Source organism: Sparus aurata, chromosome 17 (genome assembly GCF_900880675.1).
Source record: "Sparus aurata chromosome 17, fSpaAur1.1, whole genome shotgun sequence".
NCBI classification, from domain to species: Eukaryota; Metazoa; Chordata; class Actinopteri; order Spariformes; family Sparidae; genus Sparus; species Sparus aurata.
Genome location: NC_044203.1, coordinates 37356628 through 37374713, shown reverse-complemented (window position 1 = coordinate 37374713; position 18086 = coordinate 37356628). Strand labels below are relative to the sequence as shown.

Below are 18086 nucleotides of genomic sequence, written 5' to 3'. Positions count from 1 at the left end.
GATGCTGTTATAAAGAGTTGTGATTGAGATCCCGACCCAACACACAACATGGGAAGTGACAAAGAGACGTTTGCTCTAAATTCCATCATATACTGACCATCGGTAAATAAAGCAGAGGCACTTTCTATAAGAGATGAAGGAGAGCATTAAGAACAGAAACACAAGACGGAATAGGGACAATATAAAAGATATTAAAGGAGCAGTCTGTAGTTTTGTTGAAGAAATGTTGATGAGAAAATATCTTCACTGACTGAACAAACTAAAGGACAACACAATTTGTGTTACTGTGTTTATATGTGGCGGACCCTGGAGAAAATACATATTTCTCAGTTTCTATTGTTACCTATTACCCTGAACTGTGTAGTGCTTCTTTAAAATAGGATTTAAAAGAGCAAAATAAACTAGAAGAGCTGAAATGAATTCACATAAAGCAGGAGAAGTAAAAGAATAGTACAAGAAGTCACAGATTTAGTTTGATTGAAGGCAGTGGGGATCATTACCTGCTAATTGGCAGGAAAAGAAGCAAAAGCAGGAAACTCGGGAGAGAAAACTTCCAGAATAAACAGTCGCCAGTCGAGCCAAACACGAGGACGTTGAACATATACAACAAATCTGGGATTCTGTTTTCTGGAGCAGAAGTTCACTGACGACTCAGTCAGGAGGACTGAGGATCTGAGAATCCTCATATAAGTTGTAAAAGACTTTACAGGCTGCCGTAGCTTCACATGTCGACACGTAAACAGTTGTTACTGTTGGGTCGACCCTGTTGATCAGCTCGGAGTTAGTACGCAGAAGAAGCAGGAAGATATTTCTTCCCCTGGTGGGAATCCAGACATGCTGGTGGGATTTAGGTAAAAAGAGTTTTCTAATATCCCTGCTGTCACTTCTCCCCAGGGTCCCAGAGGTCCTCCTGGAGAAAGCATGGCGGTAAATCCACCTTTTAAACTCATGTGCCAACATTAAGGGAATAATTAAATATACTTATACATATTTTGACATATTTGCTTTCGTCACAGAAATGCACTCTGACCCGCATCATCACAGACAACTGCAGTAAGTGTTGAGTATGTTTGTGGAAAAATTCATGTGTTGCAAAAAATGTGTCTGTCAGTCTCAGCTCAGCTCAGCAGACGTTTTATTTTGAAGACACAACAGTTGATCTTGCTTCCTGTCAGTATAGGGGAAGAACAGACTGTGAGATCACCTTCAGACATGTTTTAAAGTTCATGTAAGATAATTGTGATAAGATAATTTAATATAATGAAGAGATTTGTTTGAAAAGGGTCAATATTGTCCGCTCTACATTCGAAGACACGTCAGAGAAGTGAACAGCAGACTGTCACAAGCTGAGATTATACAGTATCACCGTCAGTTGTAGAGAGATTTAATCATGTGCAAGAGACATTTTATTATAATTTACAGCCTCGATTAAATCCAGGAAACACTCAGATCTGGCTTTCCTCACCATGATTGGCACCTGAAAGCCGTCCAATGGGAATTATCTCCAGGCTTCACATCTCTCCGTTAATAAGTCAGATAATTCATTTGTGAACCAGGAGTTTGATGTCTGTATTTCACTCTGTGCTTTTTAAAGGACGCTTGTTGTCTTGATGAAATAATCTTTAAATTGTTTTTCTCTTCCTCGCAGTGTGTTGCATAGGTATGTATATCTCCATTTTGTCAGCCAGAATCTTTTGGTAAGTACAAAACAAGACTTCAGATTCACTCTGCAGATGCTGGAGGTCAGATCACGAAGCAAATATTAACACGTTTATCTTTTACCATCTCTTTCACAGACAAAACACAGATTCAGTTTTTCTGAGGCTACATTTGCATATTTAAACATAAAATATCTGAAAACTTGTAATATGGAAAAATAATTCCCTTAATGGAAGTAATCAAATGTTTCATGTTGACGTCTGTAAGTTAAAGTTTTACATATCTTTAAAGGCTATTTTCTTAAAATTAGTTTTTTTAATCAGAAATCTCTGTTTCAGCAGCAAACTGTGATTTGAATCCATTCAGTGTTCCTGTGAAACCTCGATGTTGGTTTTGTGTTAAGTCTAAACTCAGGTCTCCAGTTTCAGGATGTATTTGTGTGGTAGTGTTACTTTATTAACTTCTTTTCAAACATTACCTCCTCCAGGTCGACCCCAGTGCCCGGCCACCCCCCTCGAGCTGGTGTTCTCTCTGGACATGTCCGCGGACGTGACGCCGGCGATCTTCGAGAGGCAGCGCTCCGCCCTCCTCTCCCTGCTGGAGGACCTCGCCCTCACCGAGAGCAACTGTCCGACGGGAGCTCGCGTCGCCGTGGTGGGATACAGCTCCTCCACCCAGTACCTGATTCGCTTCGATATCTGGCGCCACAAGAGGCTGTTGATCGAATCTGTGAAGAACATCACCCTGGAGAGGGCTACTGACCGACGCCAGCTGGGGGCCAACATGCTCTTTGTGGGTCGCAACGTCTTCAAGCGCGTCCGTGCAGGACTAACAATGAGGAAAGTGGCTGTCTTTTTCACCAATGGGCCGACGGAGGACAATACTGACGTCACTACCGCCCTGATGGAGCTCCGGGCCCTGAACATCTTCCCAGCAATCCTCTCCATGCGTAACGCTCCACTTGTTCAAAGAGCAGTCGAGGTGGGTTTGGGTCATCAAAGTTCAGAACAGGACTCATTTTTGTTTACTCATTCTCCTTTTTGACCAAATAGTTCAGGTGTTGGTCCAGAGCCAGTGGCTGCTCAGGGAACTGGACTTTTGCATTTCAACAGCCAAAGAACCGGATCACCAACACTTTGCTGGTCTAGAACAGGCATGGGCGGGTATGAGATTCTGACGGTATGATTACCTCAGGCAAAAATATCACGGTTTCACAGTTTCACGGTATTATGATTACAGCTCTAAAATGTGTATTTTGAATGTCTGTATTTAGCATGCTAGTTACCATATCTGCCTCAGTGGAAAAAAAAAAAAAAAAAAAAAAGGTTTACTATCATAGAGATAAAGAAAAGATATGGTAACTACCATCTGCCTCAGTAACAAGCTCATTTCACTAATGTCAGACGCTAATACGCTCATTCATTTCAAGACAACCTTAACTTTACCTTTAATTTAGCATACAGCGATGGGTGGTGCTCCCGTAGATGCGCGATCATATTGGATGTATTTCCTCCTCGGGCTGCCACTGTCCTCAAGCATGTTTTGCACGTCGGGCGACCCTCTTCCTCCAAGCCGTGGCTGCCTGGCTTTTTACGGTAGCCGAAGTACTCCCATACAGCCGAGTTGGTCCTTTTAGACGGGGGGAAAAGTTTGTGGGTCTCGCCTCCTTCAGCCATCATGCTGCCTGTTTGTCACTCACTCACAGCAGTGCGGGGGGGAGGGGCACTTTACGCTGCAGCTGCACGCGGCGTGAGGAACCTCTACTTTCTCTCTGACGAGACGTCACGTCACATTAAAAAAAAAAACAAAAAAACGCTCATACCACAGGAACGGTATGACGGAAAATTTTAGTGGTTTTGAAACCGTGACTTTTTCATACCATGGTATACCTTGAAACTGGTAACCGGCCCATGCCTAATCTAGAACACAGAACCCCTGACATCAGGGACTGGGGGCGGAGTTATTGTGACCAAGGACATGAATGTTACACAACCCTTACTGTGACATCATCACATTGATTGACACCTCAGCTGACCCTGTGAGCAGCACCTGGGATTTAAATGTTGAGTTCTAGTTGAGTTCTGTGCAGCAGGAAAACACAAACAGTTCTCTCAGCAGGTTTCTCAGTTTCTCAGTTTCGGGATCTCCAGCTTCGATCACATTTACTGGAATTAGCTCCCAGTTTTATCTCACTGAAATCTTACTGACCACAAAATAAACCTGTGATTACTAATTAAAGCTGATGATTCATCTCAGGTTGACGACACTGGACACTCCATCTTCACAGTGCTGGGGAGGAACATGGCTGCTGACCTGAGGAAGGTGAAGAACTGTGCCATCTGTTACGGTGAGCTCGATTTACATTTGATGTCGGTAATAATCTTCATTTTAGAAATCTTGGCCTGTTAACAAATTGATCAAAGAGATTCAAATGAAAAGAAGGAAATCACAGCAAAATCTTGGCGAGAAGGCTAGAGGTTGTTCTTCCAGAAATTGTGGGGGATGATTAAAATGGGTTCATAAAGGGCAGGCAAGGGTTCCATAATGTAAGACAGGTCCTCAATATCATAAACAGTATAACCGAAAAGGAGAAAAGGATACAGGCCTTCTATCATTGGATGCAGAGAAGGCCTTTGATAGGGTCGAATGGCCCTATCTTTTCAAGGTTATAGATCGATTCGGATTTGGAGAAATCTTTTATAAATGTATTAAATTACTACATTTAAACCCTATGGCTGAGGTGCTAACCAATGAAGTGGTGTCTGAATCCTTTAACATTAGTAGAGGATGATCTCAAGGGTCGCCTTTATCACCACTTCTCTTTATTCTAGCTACAGAACCCTCAGCAATAGCAGTCAGAACTCACAGACGAATACAGGGAATCAGAATTGGTAACAAAGAACACAAAATAGCTCTCTTTGCAGATGACGTAATTTTATTCCTTAAACATTTAGACACCTCTATACCTGCACTCTTAGACCTGATCAAAACATTTGGCAAAGCATCTGGGTATAAAATAAATGCATCTAAATCTTCACTTATGTTGCTTAATGAATGGGAAAGTCAAGATCCTGGTCGATGTATCTCTGCCTTTAGGATTTCCAACACTTTTACATATTTGGGTACCAAAATTGCTCCTATACTGGAAAATATAGTGGCAACAAACTACGAAAATATAATGAATTCAACACTTAAAGCTATAGAAATATGGTTGACTCTTCCTATCTCTCTCATTGGAAGGGTAAATATATTGAAAATGAATATCCTACCCAAGTTTTTGTACTTATTTCAGAATGTTTCTTTGGTGCCACCTGAAGGAACATTTGCATGAATTACATCACTCATTACAAAATGTATATTATATATATAATTCTATCTATCTATCTATATGGAACACGAAATGTACTAGAGTTCGCCTGTCCCTGTTATATCTGCTATTTGATACTGGGGGGTTAAAATGTCCTAACCTTTACTGGTATTATTTGTTTGTTAAAAGGGAGTCTGTTAAAATCAATAAAGAAATTGTTTTTAAAAAAAAAAATGAAAAGAAAAGAAGGCTGAGATCTTCAGGTTTGCTGTGTGATGCGTATTTAAAAGAAAGTCTATGACATAAATATAATGATTTCACTGCAGTTTTGTTCTTGACTGGTCTTGAACTATAATCCAGAGAGGTAGAGACCTTCATAAAGGGACGACACCATCTTTCAGCTTTAGCAAATGCTTTAAACTGGTCTGTAAGGAAGACGAGGCAACGCTAAATACTGCTGTAAATAAAAAACATAAAGACAGACTGCAGTCGCAGTTGGCGTCTCGATGGTTACTCTGTTGTTTCCTCAGACCCCTGTATGCCTTCAGAGGAGTGCTCCTTCATCCAGGAGCTGGTGCGGCCTCAGCAGGTGGACTTGGACCTGGTCTTGGTGGTGGACAGCTCCAGGGAGGTGAAGGCTGATGAGTATGTGGGCGCCCAGCAGCTGTTGGGCTCTGTGGTGGAACAGCTGGCTGTGAGCTCGCAGCCCCGCAGGGCCGGGAACCAGGCCCGGGTGGCTGTAGTCCAGCAGAGCGGTACCCAGGTCACAAAGCCAGAGTTTGGCCTGCAGACCTACCAGAACCACGACCTGATGAGGACCCACCTGCTCCAGAACATGAGGCAGCAGGGCGGCTCCTCGGCGCTGGGACACACGCTGGAGTTCACCCTGAAGGAGGTGCTGATGAAGGCCAGCCTGCCCGGAGGAGGAGGGCGGTGCTGACGGTGGTGGGCACCCAGACGGCTTACGAGGACCGAGCCCGGCTGCACTACTTCTCCCAGAAGCTCAAGTGTGAGGGGGTGGCCATGTTTGTGGTGACGGTCGGCGAGCGCTTCAACAGGACGCAGGTGGAGGAGCTGGCCAGCCCGCCTGTGGACCAGCACCTGATCCACCTCAGCAGACTGAAGGCCGAGGAGCAGGGCTACGCCCAGCGCTTCTTCAGGGTCTTCCTCTCCACCCTCAACAGTAAGAACCAGACTCAGGATTGAATTAGAGTAAAAGTGTTATTGTTTCACAGCTGCAGATGTCAGGCTGAGTGTCATTAGTGTCCACATGTTTTATTGTAAAAAAAAAATTTTTTTAAGTCAAGAATATTGATTTGTGTTTATAGTAGTCAATAGCATTAGCACTGAATCTGACATGCAGCTACATGTCAAACTGACTGTGAGCTCCCAGTGATCACAGCCGATCAAGTGATCAGAGGACAGATGCCAGTGTGTAAAGACTGGGAGCACAGTGCCAAGGTGGTTTTCTTGGTAGGTTTGGCTTCTGGCAAACGTGGGCCTAACGTATGTCAGCTAATTGGACCGCTAGCATTAGCTGCATGACTGAACGTTGGCACTGGATTCCCCGTCGTAGTAAGTTAACATTTGGAGAGTAAAGACATCTGTTCATGAAATGTATTGTTCAACAGCTGCCCATCAAACACATTTCTTTTTATCGTTTCTTATTAAAAACAAACTTGAATGTATCTGTCCTGTTTATTTCAGAGGGAATGAACGCGTATCCTCCTCCTGCAGTAAAACAGGCCTGCAACCAGCTGCCGGACATAATAATTGACGAAACTTTAAACGGGTAACTCACACTTTCTGAACATTTACACATAACCATAGACAGCTACTTATTAATGATGATTCATTTTGAGTTATCATTTGACAAAGTCCAGTCATCTCTGTTCATCAGTGACCATAAAAGTGAAAAGAGTCACAGGTTTCTGAAGAGCTGGGATGAAGCTCAAAGTCGGACCGATCGTTGGCATATTGGCACCACCTAACTCAGCTGCAGCGGGTCTAGTTAGTTAAACGAGCCCACCTAGCTGGAAGCTATCAAGCTATCCAAGGCTAACAAGCTATCAGTGCTTACACATGAACAAAAGTGAATTTCATCTTAAGCTACTCGTCTGAGTTCGACCCAAACACACAGAATACTTTACATTAGCAGCAACATAGCAAGCAACAAACTTGCTGCTTTAATCCAGATTACCGGCGTCTGTCCCTCCCTCTCCTTTGCTGCTGTACAGTCGGAAATTTTAAAATGGACTCTTACAGGGAGTGACTCACTTTTGGAGCCTCAAGTCGCTGTTAGAGGAACTGCAGTTCTGGGTACTTCTGCATTGGCCTCATTTCTCACCGAGGAGGTCGCCGCTTGGTCTTCACCTCCTCCTGAGGGGAATCTCCGTCTCCTCAGCTGCTAAATCATCCGGTGTGTTCAGCAACAAGTCAAAACTGAGAACTGGGAACGCTTAAACAAAACTGGGAGCTAAAAAAAGGTTGAAAAGCTCCATAGCTGACGACGAGCAAAATACTTTCATTCATAACGTTTTTTTTCCAATGAAAACATAGATTAGTCCTGATTTAAGAAGATTTGTGTTATTGACTTAAAAATGTCAACATGAGTTCTGGCTGCTGTGTGTCCAGTCAGGGCTCAGCTGAACCGGACGATGACTTTAGGGCAGACGAAGTAACTGACGTGTCTCAGGTCCAGACGGGACAGACGGCTGTGATGACATCACTGAGCAGAGCCACCGGCCCGGGTTCACTCTCAAGAGCTCCAATCAATGGTACACACACACACACACACACACACACACACACACACACACACACACACACACACGCTTTCCTGTAAGAACAGCTGGTTTATTCACTGATGGAACAAAGTTTGTATTATTACCTCATTATTGTTGTTAATATTAAAGGTCCCATATTATGAAAAACATGTTTGCTGTGGTCTCTACATATATAAGCTGGTCCTCTCTGAGCCTGCCAACTCCCAGAATGAGGAAAGCAATCGAGTCCTGCATGGTCTCTGCAGCCCACCCACTGGTAACACGGCGCTCCTACAGGCTGTTCAGATTCTGCTCCTGTCGGACTCGTTACGTAACGAAAGGAGTCATTATTATAGGCCGACCTCCACTGAGCGGTGATTGGAGATATCAGAGAGGGTGGCGTTCATCACCGAGGTGAAGTTCGTGTGTCCAGCGGTAAGATAGCAGTGCTTCACAATGTCATCGCTCAGAGTTAGACACACAAATTGCTCTGCTGTTGGTTGTAATAATCAACATCAGTGCCTATATTCTGTCCCAGCTACAGAACAACAGAAGAGACAGCGGCTGCGTTTCATTTTTAACGACAACATGCCGGCTGCGGTTCGTGAGTCAAACACAGCTTTCGCTAGCTGTAAGCCATTAGCTACATGGTAGTAACTGTAACAACACATAGAACAAACTAACATTATTCTGTTAGTCTGTACTTCTGCAGGAGCCTCTCCTTCTGGGTCAGATTCTGGGTCAAACTGGTTTGGTTGAACGAAGCATCTCAGTGAGCCATAGCGATACATCCACCGTAAACATTAGCGCATGCTACCACTAGGGGCTTCATCTCCCTGAGAGAGGGGCGTGTAGCAGCGAGGCAGGCGTTGACAGACGGAGCTCATTAGCATTTAAAGGTGCAGGCACAGAAACAGCTGCTCTCAGTAGAGCAACTTGTAGACAGCTGAAATTCAGGACCATGGATGGGTTTTGGGCAATAATTTCAAATACAGTGTTGTTTGACCTCTGACAGCTGTGTGAAATTGATGAAAAACAGTATAATATGGGACCTTTAAGATTCTGAGTTTGAATTTCTTCTTTACAACTACATATTGCTCCTTTAAACCTCATTTCAAACCAACAGTGACGTAACACGAATGAGCATCGTGTCTGTATCACTGTTGTTCCTTCACCACCATGAACACACACACTCAAGCACCAAATGTGTATTAATGCGCTGCTGAAAATAGTCCCTAACAAATCGATGTTTCCTCCTGTTCAATTCATGAAAATAACTGTGAGCAGCTGAATCTTTTTTAAACATGAGACCATAGATTTCATGTATTATTTCATGTGTTCTGTATATGTAGGACGATTATTTATATATTCCATTAATCTTGATTACTTTCTTGACTAATCAACGAGCTGTTCTGTCTGTAAAAATGTCAGAAAAAGGAGCAAAATGTGGATGAGCCTCTAGATGTCGTCCTCAGTACTTTTGGCAAAATGTGTCCCCTTTAAAAAGCTGGAATAACTCAATAATATTGATCAGCTCTCAAAGTAGTTGTACACTTAACAATTAATGAATTAATAATTGCAACTTTGTGTATATCTCATATTTCTGCAGCAGTGTCTCATTAGATTGTGTCTTCAGGAGACACTGAATCAGACAGAAGCGAATGTTGACTGATGGATTAATGGATGAAGTCACGTATGATTTGTGACAACAACATCCCAGTGTGGTCGCTTAAATTCAGAGGACGTCGTCACTAGAAATAAGTGTGTAAATCTTCACAGCAAAGAGACGAGTGATGTGCTCAGTGTAACACGTGAATCTCTCTCCTGTCTTCCTCCAGCTGTCTGTCTGCTCAGACAGGACACCGGCGGCTGCCAGGAATACACAAAGATGTGGTCCTTTGACAACGATCGAGGGAGATGCACTCACTTCTGGTACAGCGGCTGCGGTGGCAACAAAAACCGCTTTGTGACGAAGAAGGACTGCGAGAAGACGTGTCTGACACAGACTCAGAGGGGAGGACTCGCTGTCATGGGACGTGAACGCATCGAATGAAGTAGAAGCACCGCTGTGGTCCGAAGGTGAAGCAGGAAAAATCATCAAAAACATTCATCTTCAAAGAAAAACAAACACAGCGTTTGATTCACAACACGGACTCTGAGGACCTTCAGGATATTTTTTGTTTCTGGCAGATGAGGTGCTATTTTTGTTTCCTTTTTTTTAGAGAAGCCAGACGAATACTGTCATTTTGATCTAGCAAAATTTTTTTAACAACAAACTATAATTTTCTTTTCTGCACTACTTTGTGATTAAAAGTTATATTTCACCTAACAACTAAACTCATTCCTGTCCATCAGTACCATAATGCAGATTATCTGTCCATATCTACAGCGTCTATAAACACAAAACAACCCTCGAGCAACAAAAACTCTAAAAACTCTTTCAGAAAGACGAACACCACAAATCTTTTCAATATATTCAAGGAAACTTCCAGCTGGTTTCACCTCTGCTGATCATGACATTTTAATTCTCAGCTCATAAATCCTGTTAAAATACAACAATGAACAATAAAATTAATTTCTATGTAACCAAAGTGATCAACAGCTGGCAGCAGTAGTTTCTTTCTGCCACCAGATGGTGTCAATTCATCATCGTCAGATCTGAGGTCAGTCAGCTGCAGGAGTCTGTGCAGATTTTACATATACAATACGTATATACGATACATATGATTCATCTATAGAGTAACCTGTGAAGCATTAAATGTGTTATTATTAGTAACCTACCCAACATTTAATGTAGTAGAAATATCTCCACTTCATCCAGCTGTTGTACTCAAACGCTGCTCAAAAATAAGTGGAGAATTTAGTTTGTTCACTAGGACGGATTTAAAGATCTGCAGACAATAAACACACCAAATTACACTCAAAACTTTAAACTGTGGCTCTACATTAATACTGTTAATTGAATGTGGGTTTTTTCATGTTTTACTCAGCGAACGCAAACTTACTGAAATACTGGATAATGAATAAAAACCATGTGAGGAGAACCTGTGCTTGTTTGTAGCTAACATTAAAACGTGTGTTTTTTCAATGAAGATTGGTGCGTTGGGTGTTTTCTACAGACCAGGGAATCAAACTGGTATTATTTAGCTGGTTAAATTAGCACGTGTGGCTAATTTATGCCACAGGCTCGAAGTGTGTAGAAGGTGACAGCGCCTGTGTTGTTGTGTTTCAGTGTGTTGTGTACTGAAATCATTTAGTCACTGGCGCTGATGACCAGAGTCCACACCAGGTAGTTAGCTTCTGTAGCTAGGAAGCTAGCTGCTAACAATCCGTTGTGCACGCGAGCGGTAGAGTAGCGCAACGGCAGCCAGTAGTAACCAATCAGCGGCAGGGTGGGGGCGGGTCTTAGCTAGAATATTAGCGCTGGCGTAAATTATGGTGCGTTTCATTGAGAGACGTAATTTCAGTAAAACACGGACGCTCGCTACAAACAGGTTTTTGAGTGGCAATTTTCCGAACTTCTCAAGCAGCTACAGCGACTAATTTAACAGTTAAATAGAAGACAGAAGAAGTCGGCTCCTAACGTACACTTTTAATTACTTCTATTGAGCGCAAATTAACTGAATGCAAGTGAAACTGGCAACTACAAAGTTGTAATTACTGCGCGTTTTAAAACACAAACACTAAAAGTGATGAAGAGGTTAAAACTAATTGTTCCATGTGTGCTGTCACGTCACGTGTGTTTGTGTCGGTGAAATCGGGCTTCGCGGATCTTGCCCGAGTTTTCGATTTGGATGACAGTTCCAGTGCACTTTTTGTCCGAGTGCACTGGAACGCACCATGAGCTACTGCGGCCTGACAAGCTAGCTCGACGTTTTAACGGCCGGAAGTGAACGAGCGGGAGCTGCTGCGGAGGTAAAGGGTTCATCTGTTCAGGTAAACTGTGTCAGGTGGGTACTGTAAGGTCAACAGATATACGGAAATTAAGAAATCAGTAAATGTTGTAAATGTATTTGCTCATCAGAGTTTTCATCCCGGCAAGTGTTTGGAGGATTGAGAATCCATCAGCTAACGGAAAATAACGGTTTGTTTTTTTTCAACATGCTAGGCACTTCATGCTAGTGAAAACTGCGTCAATCAAGTCCTTCAGTCTGGAAGTCCCTTCAAAGGTAAAGTGCTGATACAACTCTGACTCTTTTACCATAATTGATAAAAACAATGTTTATGAATGTGCGTGACAGTCGCTAATGTTGTGTTTCACTGTGTTAAAGCAGTTTGTTTTTTATTTGAGGATTTTTGTCAACTTAAAAGACCATTTTCAAGTCAAGATAGTCGCAGTTTGTTGTAATTAAAGTTAAATCTTATGTAGTTTTGTGGTCAACCATCAGTGGTTCTCAAACATTGTCCGACACGCCCCCTATGGAGGAAGAAGAATCCCCCCCCCCAATTGCGCCATCAACTTGTGCTTTATTTTATATACAATTATTATCACAAAATGTGCAATCACATTTAACAAAAATAAAGAATGATGAAAGTTCAATCTGTGCAAAGACCAAACAACAACAGTTGGCAACAAAGCCAGCTGTTTGACCTAAACATCTGAACATTTGCAATCTAAACAACAATGAAGTATATATTGGGCAACAGAACAAAAATAAGTGCAGGCATTTGGAAAGAAGTATGATGATTATATTTTTGCTGGAAACTGCGCAAAAACAAGTTGTTGGGCTCAGGTCTCTGTACTCTAACTATACTTGTGGCTGCAATGAGCCTGTATTTCACTTCAGAGCTGAAGTCAGCAGGCGCTACTGCATTGAAGGGATCTCTCACACAGTCATACTTGGCACTGCTGTCTGGGAAGTATTTTTGGGAGAAACCTCCCAGTGAGGATATGTGCTCCCTAAGACACCCAATCACTGTTGTGGTGTCCAAATCATTCATTTCAGTGAATGCACTTAGATCCTCAAAAGAATCAGTATTTTCCCTCTCAAGGTGTTTGTTCCTATACGTCCAGCTTTCGAGTGAATGAGCTGATCTTGTCTGCCAGGTGAGGAATGTGCTTATCTCTGCCTTGAAGTTGGAGATTTACATCATTCAGCTTTCCAAATATGTCACTTAGAGAAGCCAGTTTAATCAGAAATTGTTTGTCTTTAAACTTGACTGCAAGTTCTTCCATGCGCTCCTCCTCCAGAAATAAACACATTTCTTTTCGTAGCTCAAACTTTGTGAAAAAATGTCACATACGCACCTTAACATCGTTAGACAGGGGGACCTTTATTTTTCCTGCACTTGTTTCATCAATCAGAATGGACACCATATCTATAGCTGCAGGAAGGATGAGCTCCTCCGCTATCGTGTGTGGCTTCTTACATTTTGCAATTCTGTATGCGACCCTTTATGATGCTAGTTGTGCCTTGCTGCTCAATGATGCTGTTGTTTGAAAACGATTTTCCTGCTTTCTGTATTCATACCAGTTTTCTCTCGGAGAGAACTGGTGGCTGAGTGTCGTTTAGCTCAGTTGGTAGAGCGGGCGTCTCATGTACAGAAGCTTTGTCCTCGCTGCAGTGGACCTGAGTTCAAGTCCCAGCCTGGGTCCCTTTGCTGCGTGTCATCCCCTCTCTCTCATCCTGTTTCCTGTCAAATCTTCTTCTGAGTTTTCAGGCACAAAACACAAACAGGTCTCTCCTCCTCTCCTACCACACTCACTGTGAATCCAAGGGAAAGATATGCGTCGTCGTACTTTCTGGATATGGGCTCTTTGTCTCTCTCTCTCTCTCTGTCTCTCTCTCCGTCTCTCTCTCTCTGTCTCTCTCTCTCTGTGTGTCTGTCTCTCTCTCCGTATCTCTCTCTCTCTCTCTGTGTCTGTCAATTTCAATTTCAACAAGCTTTATTGGCATGACTGTGGTTCACAATATTGCCAAAGCGTACAGGATGACAGAACAAAAATGTTAACAATAATAATGATGATAATAATTATAATAATGATGATAATAACAATAATAGCAATAATAACAACAATAATAAACAGAATATCAGTGTGCAGGTAAGAACCCAGTCAGGATCAGCTGGTTCATGTGGAGGAAATCATGTCAGGTGTTGTTGTGCAGCTCGTCTCTTCTCCTGTGGCAGCATTCACAGATCTCGCTGCATCTACAGCAGTGCCACTTTTTTCTCCTAGTAAATGTTGTAGTTTTACTTGGTCTGATAGTTTGGGGAAGTCTGGGGTTGTACTTGTGATTTTAGTGTATATCTGGGTTCTGATGTCTGTGTATGTGTCACAGTGCAGCAGGAAGTGCTGCTCTGTCTCCACCTGTCTGTGTGGACAGAACCGACACAGCCGGTCCTCTCTGGACAGCCGGTTCTGTCTGTGTGGACAGAACCGACACAGCCGGTCCTCTCTGGACAGCCAGGTCTGTCTGCGTGGACAGAGCCGACACAGCCGGTCCTCTCTGGACAGCCAGGTCTGTCTGCGTGGACAGAGCCGACACAGCCGGTCCTCTCTGGACAGCCAGGTCTGTCTGTGTGGACAGAACCGACACAGCTGGTCCTCTCTGGACAGCCAGGTCTGTCTGTGTGGACAGAACCGACACAGCCGGTCCACTCTGGACAGCCAGGTCTGTCTGTGTGGACAGAACCGACACAGCCGGTCCACTCTGGACAGCCAGGTCTGTCTGTGTGGACAGAACCGACACAGCTGGTCCTCTCTGGACAGCCAGGCCTGTCTGTGTCAGCCTCTCTAAGGCCAGACTGTGGTCGCTGAGTGTGTACGTAGTCAACGTTTTCCTCAGTCTCGGGTCAATTACAGAGCTCAGGTAATCTGCCATGGAGTATTGTCTGTTTAGGGCCAAATAGCATTGAAGTTTGCTTTGGGTTTTGGTTGTGGATGTCCAATAGTCGATGTAATTGTCTTTTTCTTTTGCTATAATTTGGTGGGGCTGGATGGTGTGAGGGCGGTCTTGGTGCCCGGTGCTGTTGGAGCTCAGCCTGTGGACCAGCTGGCTGAGGGGACTCCCTTCTTTGCTCTCCTCTTGGCATCGTAGGGCTTTGTAGTGGTAGAAGCTGGGCTCGCTAGCTCTGAGGTGTTGGTAGAATTTATTGCTCTGTTTTGGATCCGAATTAGAAGGAGAAATTGGCCCAGTTCAGCTCTGCATCCATTATTGAGGCTGTTCCTGTGGACTTTGAGGTCTCTCTCTGTCTCTCTCTCAACTGTAGAGTTGTGTTGATTCTCAGTTCCTGCCGAAATTCACTTGAAAACTGGACCACACAGTTTTTCCGTTAATGTCAGACTCTAGATCCAGTCTGAGATTCATACTCTGTCCTGTCAGCTTGTTACGTGAATGCACGAAAGAGTTGATCATTTCAAATGAAGCAGAACCTGATGAAGAGTCTACATCCATGCTAACAGCTCGGTGAGGCTCTCTCAGACTGTTTCTGCTAACGATGTTTGATGAAATTACTCACATTTTTAAAGAACAATCTTTGTTTGTCAGGAGTTTTAAGAGACTTATAGACCAATGAGCCACACAGAGGAAGTCAGACAGTATTAAAGGAACAGTTCACTCAAACAGTAAACTCAGTTCTCCTCTCCTCCTCCTGATGATATAAAGTCCTCCTCTCCTCCTCCTGATGATATAAAGTCCTCCTCTCCTCCTCCTGATGATATAAAGTCCTCCTCTCCTCCTCCTGATGATATAAAGTCCTCCTCTCCTCCTGATGATATAAAGTCCTCCTCTCCTCCTGATGATATAAAGTCCTCCTCTCCTCCTCCCGATGATATAAAGTCCTCCTCTCCTCCTGATGATATAAAGTCCTCCTCTCCTCCTGATGATATAAAGTCCTCCTCTCCTCCTGATGATATAAAGTCCTCCTCTCCTCCTCCTGATGATGATATAAAGTCCTCCTCTCCTCCTCCTGATGATATAAAGTCCTCCTCTCCTCCTCCTGATGATATAAAGTCCTCCTCTCCTCCTGATGATATAAAGTCCTCCTCTCCTCCTCCTGATGAGATAAAGTCCTCCTCTCCTCCTCCTGATGAGGTAAAGTCCTCCTCTCCTCCTCCTGACGATATAAAGTCCTCCTCTCCTCCTCCTGATGATGATATAAAGTCCTCCTCTCCTCCTCCTGATGATGTAAAGTCCTCCTCTCCTCCTCCTGATGATGTAAAGTCCTCCTCTCCTCCTCCTGATGATGTAAAGTCCTCCTCTCCTCCTCCTGATGATATAAAGTCCTCCTCTCCTCCTGATGATATAAAGTCCTCCTCTCCTCCTCCTGATGATGATATAAAGTCCTCCTCTCCTCCTCCTGATGATATAAAGTCCTCCTCTCCTCCTCCTGATGATATAAAGTCATCCTCTCCTCCTCCTGATGATATAAAGTCCTCCTCTCCTCCTGATGATATAAAGTCCTCCTCTCCTCCTCCTGATGATATAAAGTCCTCCTCTCCTCCTCCTGATGATATAAAGTCCTCCTCTCCTCCTGATGATATAAAGTCCTCCTCTCCTCCTCCTGATGATATAAAGTCCTCCTCTCCTCCTCCTGATGATATAAAGTCCTCCTCTCCTCCTCCCGATGATATAAAGTCCTCCTCTCCTCCTCCTGATGATATAAAGTCCTCCTCTCCTCCTCCCGATGATATAAAGTCCTCCTCTCCTCCTCCCGATGATATAAAGTCCTCCTCTCCTCCTCCTGATGATATAAAGTCCTCCTCTCCTCCTCCCGATGATATAAAGTCCTCCTCTCCTCCTCCCGATGATATAAAGTCCTCCTCCCGATGATATAAAGTCCTCCTCTCCTCCTCCCGATGATATAAAGTCCTCCTCTCCTCCTCCCGATGATATAAAGTCCTCCTCTCCTCCTGATGATATAAAGTCCTCCTCTCCTCCTGATGATATAAAGTCCTCCTCTCCTCCTCCTGATGATGTAAAGTCCTCCTCTCCTCTTCCTGATGATATAAAGTCCTCCTCTCCTCCTGATGATATAAAGTCCTCCTCTCCTCCTCCTGATGATATAAGTCCTCCTCTCCTCCTCCTGATGATATAAAGTCCTCCTCTCCTCCTGATGATATAAAGTCCTCCTCTCCTCCTCCTGATGATATAAAGTCCTCCTCTCCTCCTGATGATATAAAGTCCTCCTCTCCTCCTCCTGATGATGTAAAGTCCTCCTCTCCTCTTCCTGATGATATAAAGTCCTCCTCTCCTCCTGATGATATAAAGTCCTCCTCTCCTCCTCCTGATGATATAAAGTCCTCCTCTCCTCCTCCTGATGATGTAAAGTCCTCCTCTCCTCTTCCTGATGATATAAAGTCCTCCTCTCCTCCTGATGATATAAAGTCCTCCTCTCCTCCTCCTGATGATATAAAGTCCTCCTCTCCTCTTCCTGATGATATAAAGTCATCCTCTCCTCCTCCTGATGATATAAAGTCCTCCTCTCCTCCTGATGATATAAAGTCATCCTCTCCTCCTCCTGATGATATAAAGTCCTCCTCTCCTCCTCCTGATGATATAAAGTCCTCCTCTCCTCCTCCTGATGATATAAAGTCCTCCTCTCCTCCTGATGATATAAAGTCCTCCTCTCCTCCTCCTGATGATATAAAGTCCTCCTCTCCTCCTCCTGATGATATAAAGTCATCCTCTCCTCCTCCTGATGATATAAAGTCCTCCTCTCCTCCTCCTGATGATATAAAGTCCTCCTCTCCTCCTGATGATATAAAGTCCTCCTCTCCTCCTCCTGATGATATAAAGTCCTCCTCTCCTCCTGCTGATGATATAAAGTCCTCCTCTCCTCCTGCTGATGATATAAAGTCCTCCTCTCCTCCTGCTGATGATATAAAGTCCTCCTCTCCTCCTGATGATGATATAAAGTCCTCCTCTCCTCCTCCTGATGATATAAAGTCCTCCTCCCGATGATATAAAGTCCTCCTCTCCTCCTCCTGATGATGATATAAAGTCCTCCTCTCCTCCTCCTGATGATGATATAAAGTCCTCCTCTCCTCCTCCTGATGATATAAAGTCCTCCTCTCCTCCTCCTGATGATGTAAAGTCCTCCTCTCCTCCTGATGATATAAAGTCCTCCTCTCCTCCTCCTGATGATATAAAGTCCTCCTCTCCTCCTCCTGATGATATAAAGTCCTCCTCTCCTCCTCCTGATGATATAAAGTCCTCCTCTCCTCCTGATGATATAAAGTCCTCCTCTCCTCCTCCTGATGATATAAAGTCCTCCTCTCCTCCTCCTGATGATATAAAGTCCTCCTCTCCTCCTCCTGATGATATAAAGTCCTCCTCTCCTCCTGATGATATAAAGTCCTCCTCTCCTCCTGATGATATAAAGTCCTCCTCTCCTCCTGATGATATAAAGTC

General features: G+C 43.8%; 1 protein-coding gene and 1 pseudogene across 4 annotated transcripts in view; both read left to right on the top strand.

Moving 5' to 3' along the window:
- LOC115567799 (collagen alpha-6(VI) chain-like) overlaps positions 1-10825 on the top strand; it is a 42651-nt pseudogene extending 31826 nt beyond the window's left edge.
- Positions 10826-11272: 447 nt separating this feature from the next.
- LOC115567331 (collagen alpha-6(VI) chain-like) overlaps positions 11273-18086 on the top strand; it is a 60927-nt gene continuing 54113 nt past the window's right edge. For 2 of the 4 annotated variants that reach the window (XM_030393791.1, XM_030393793.1), the window contains exons 1-2: positions 11273-11667; positions 11840-11900. The gene's annotated coding sequence lies outside the window, so the exon portion shown is untranslated. Of the gene's footprint in view, positions 11682-11839; positions 11901-18086 lie in introns of all 4 variants that reach the window. The other 2 variants (XM_030393790.1, XM_030393792.1) reach the window with 1 other exon arrangement.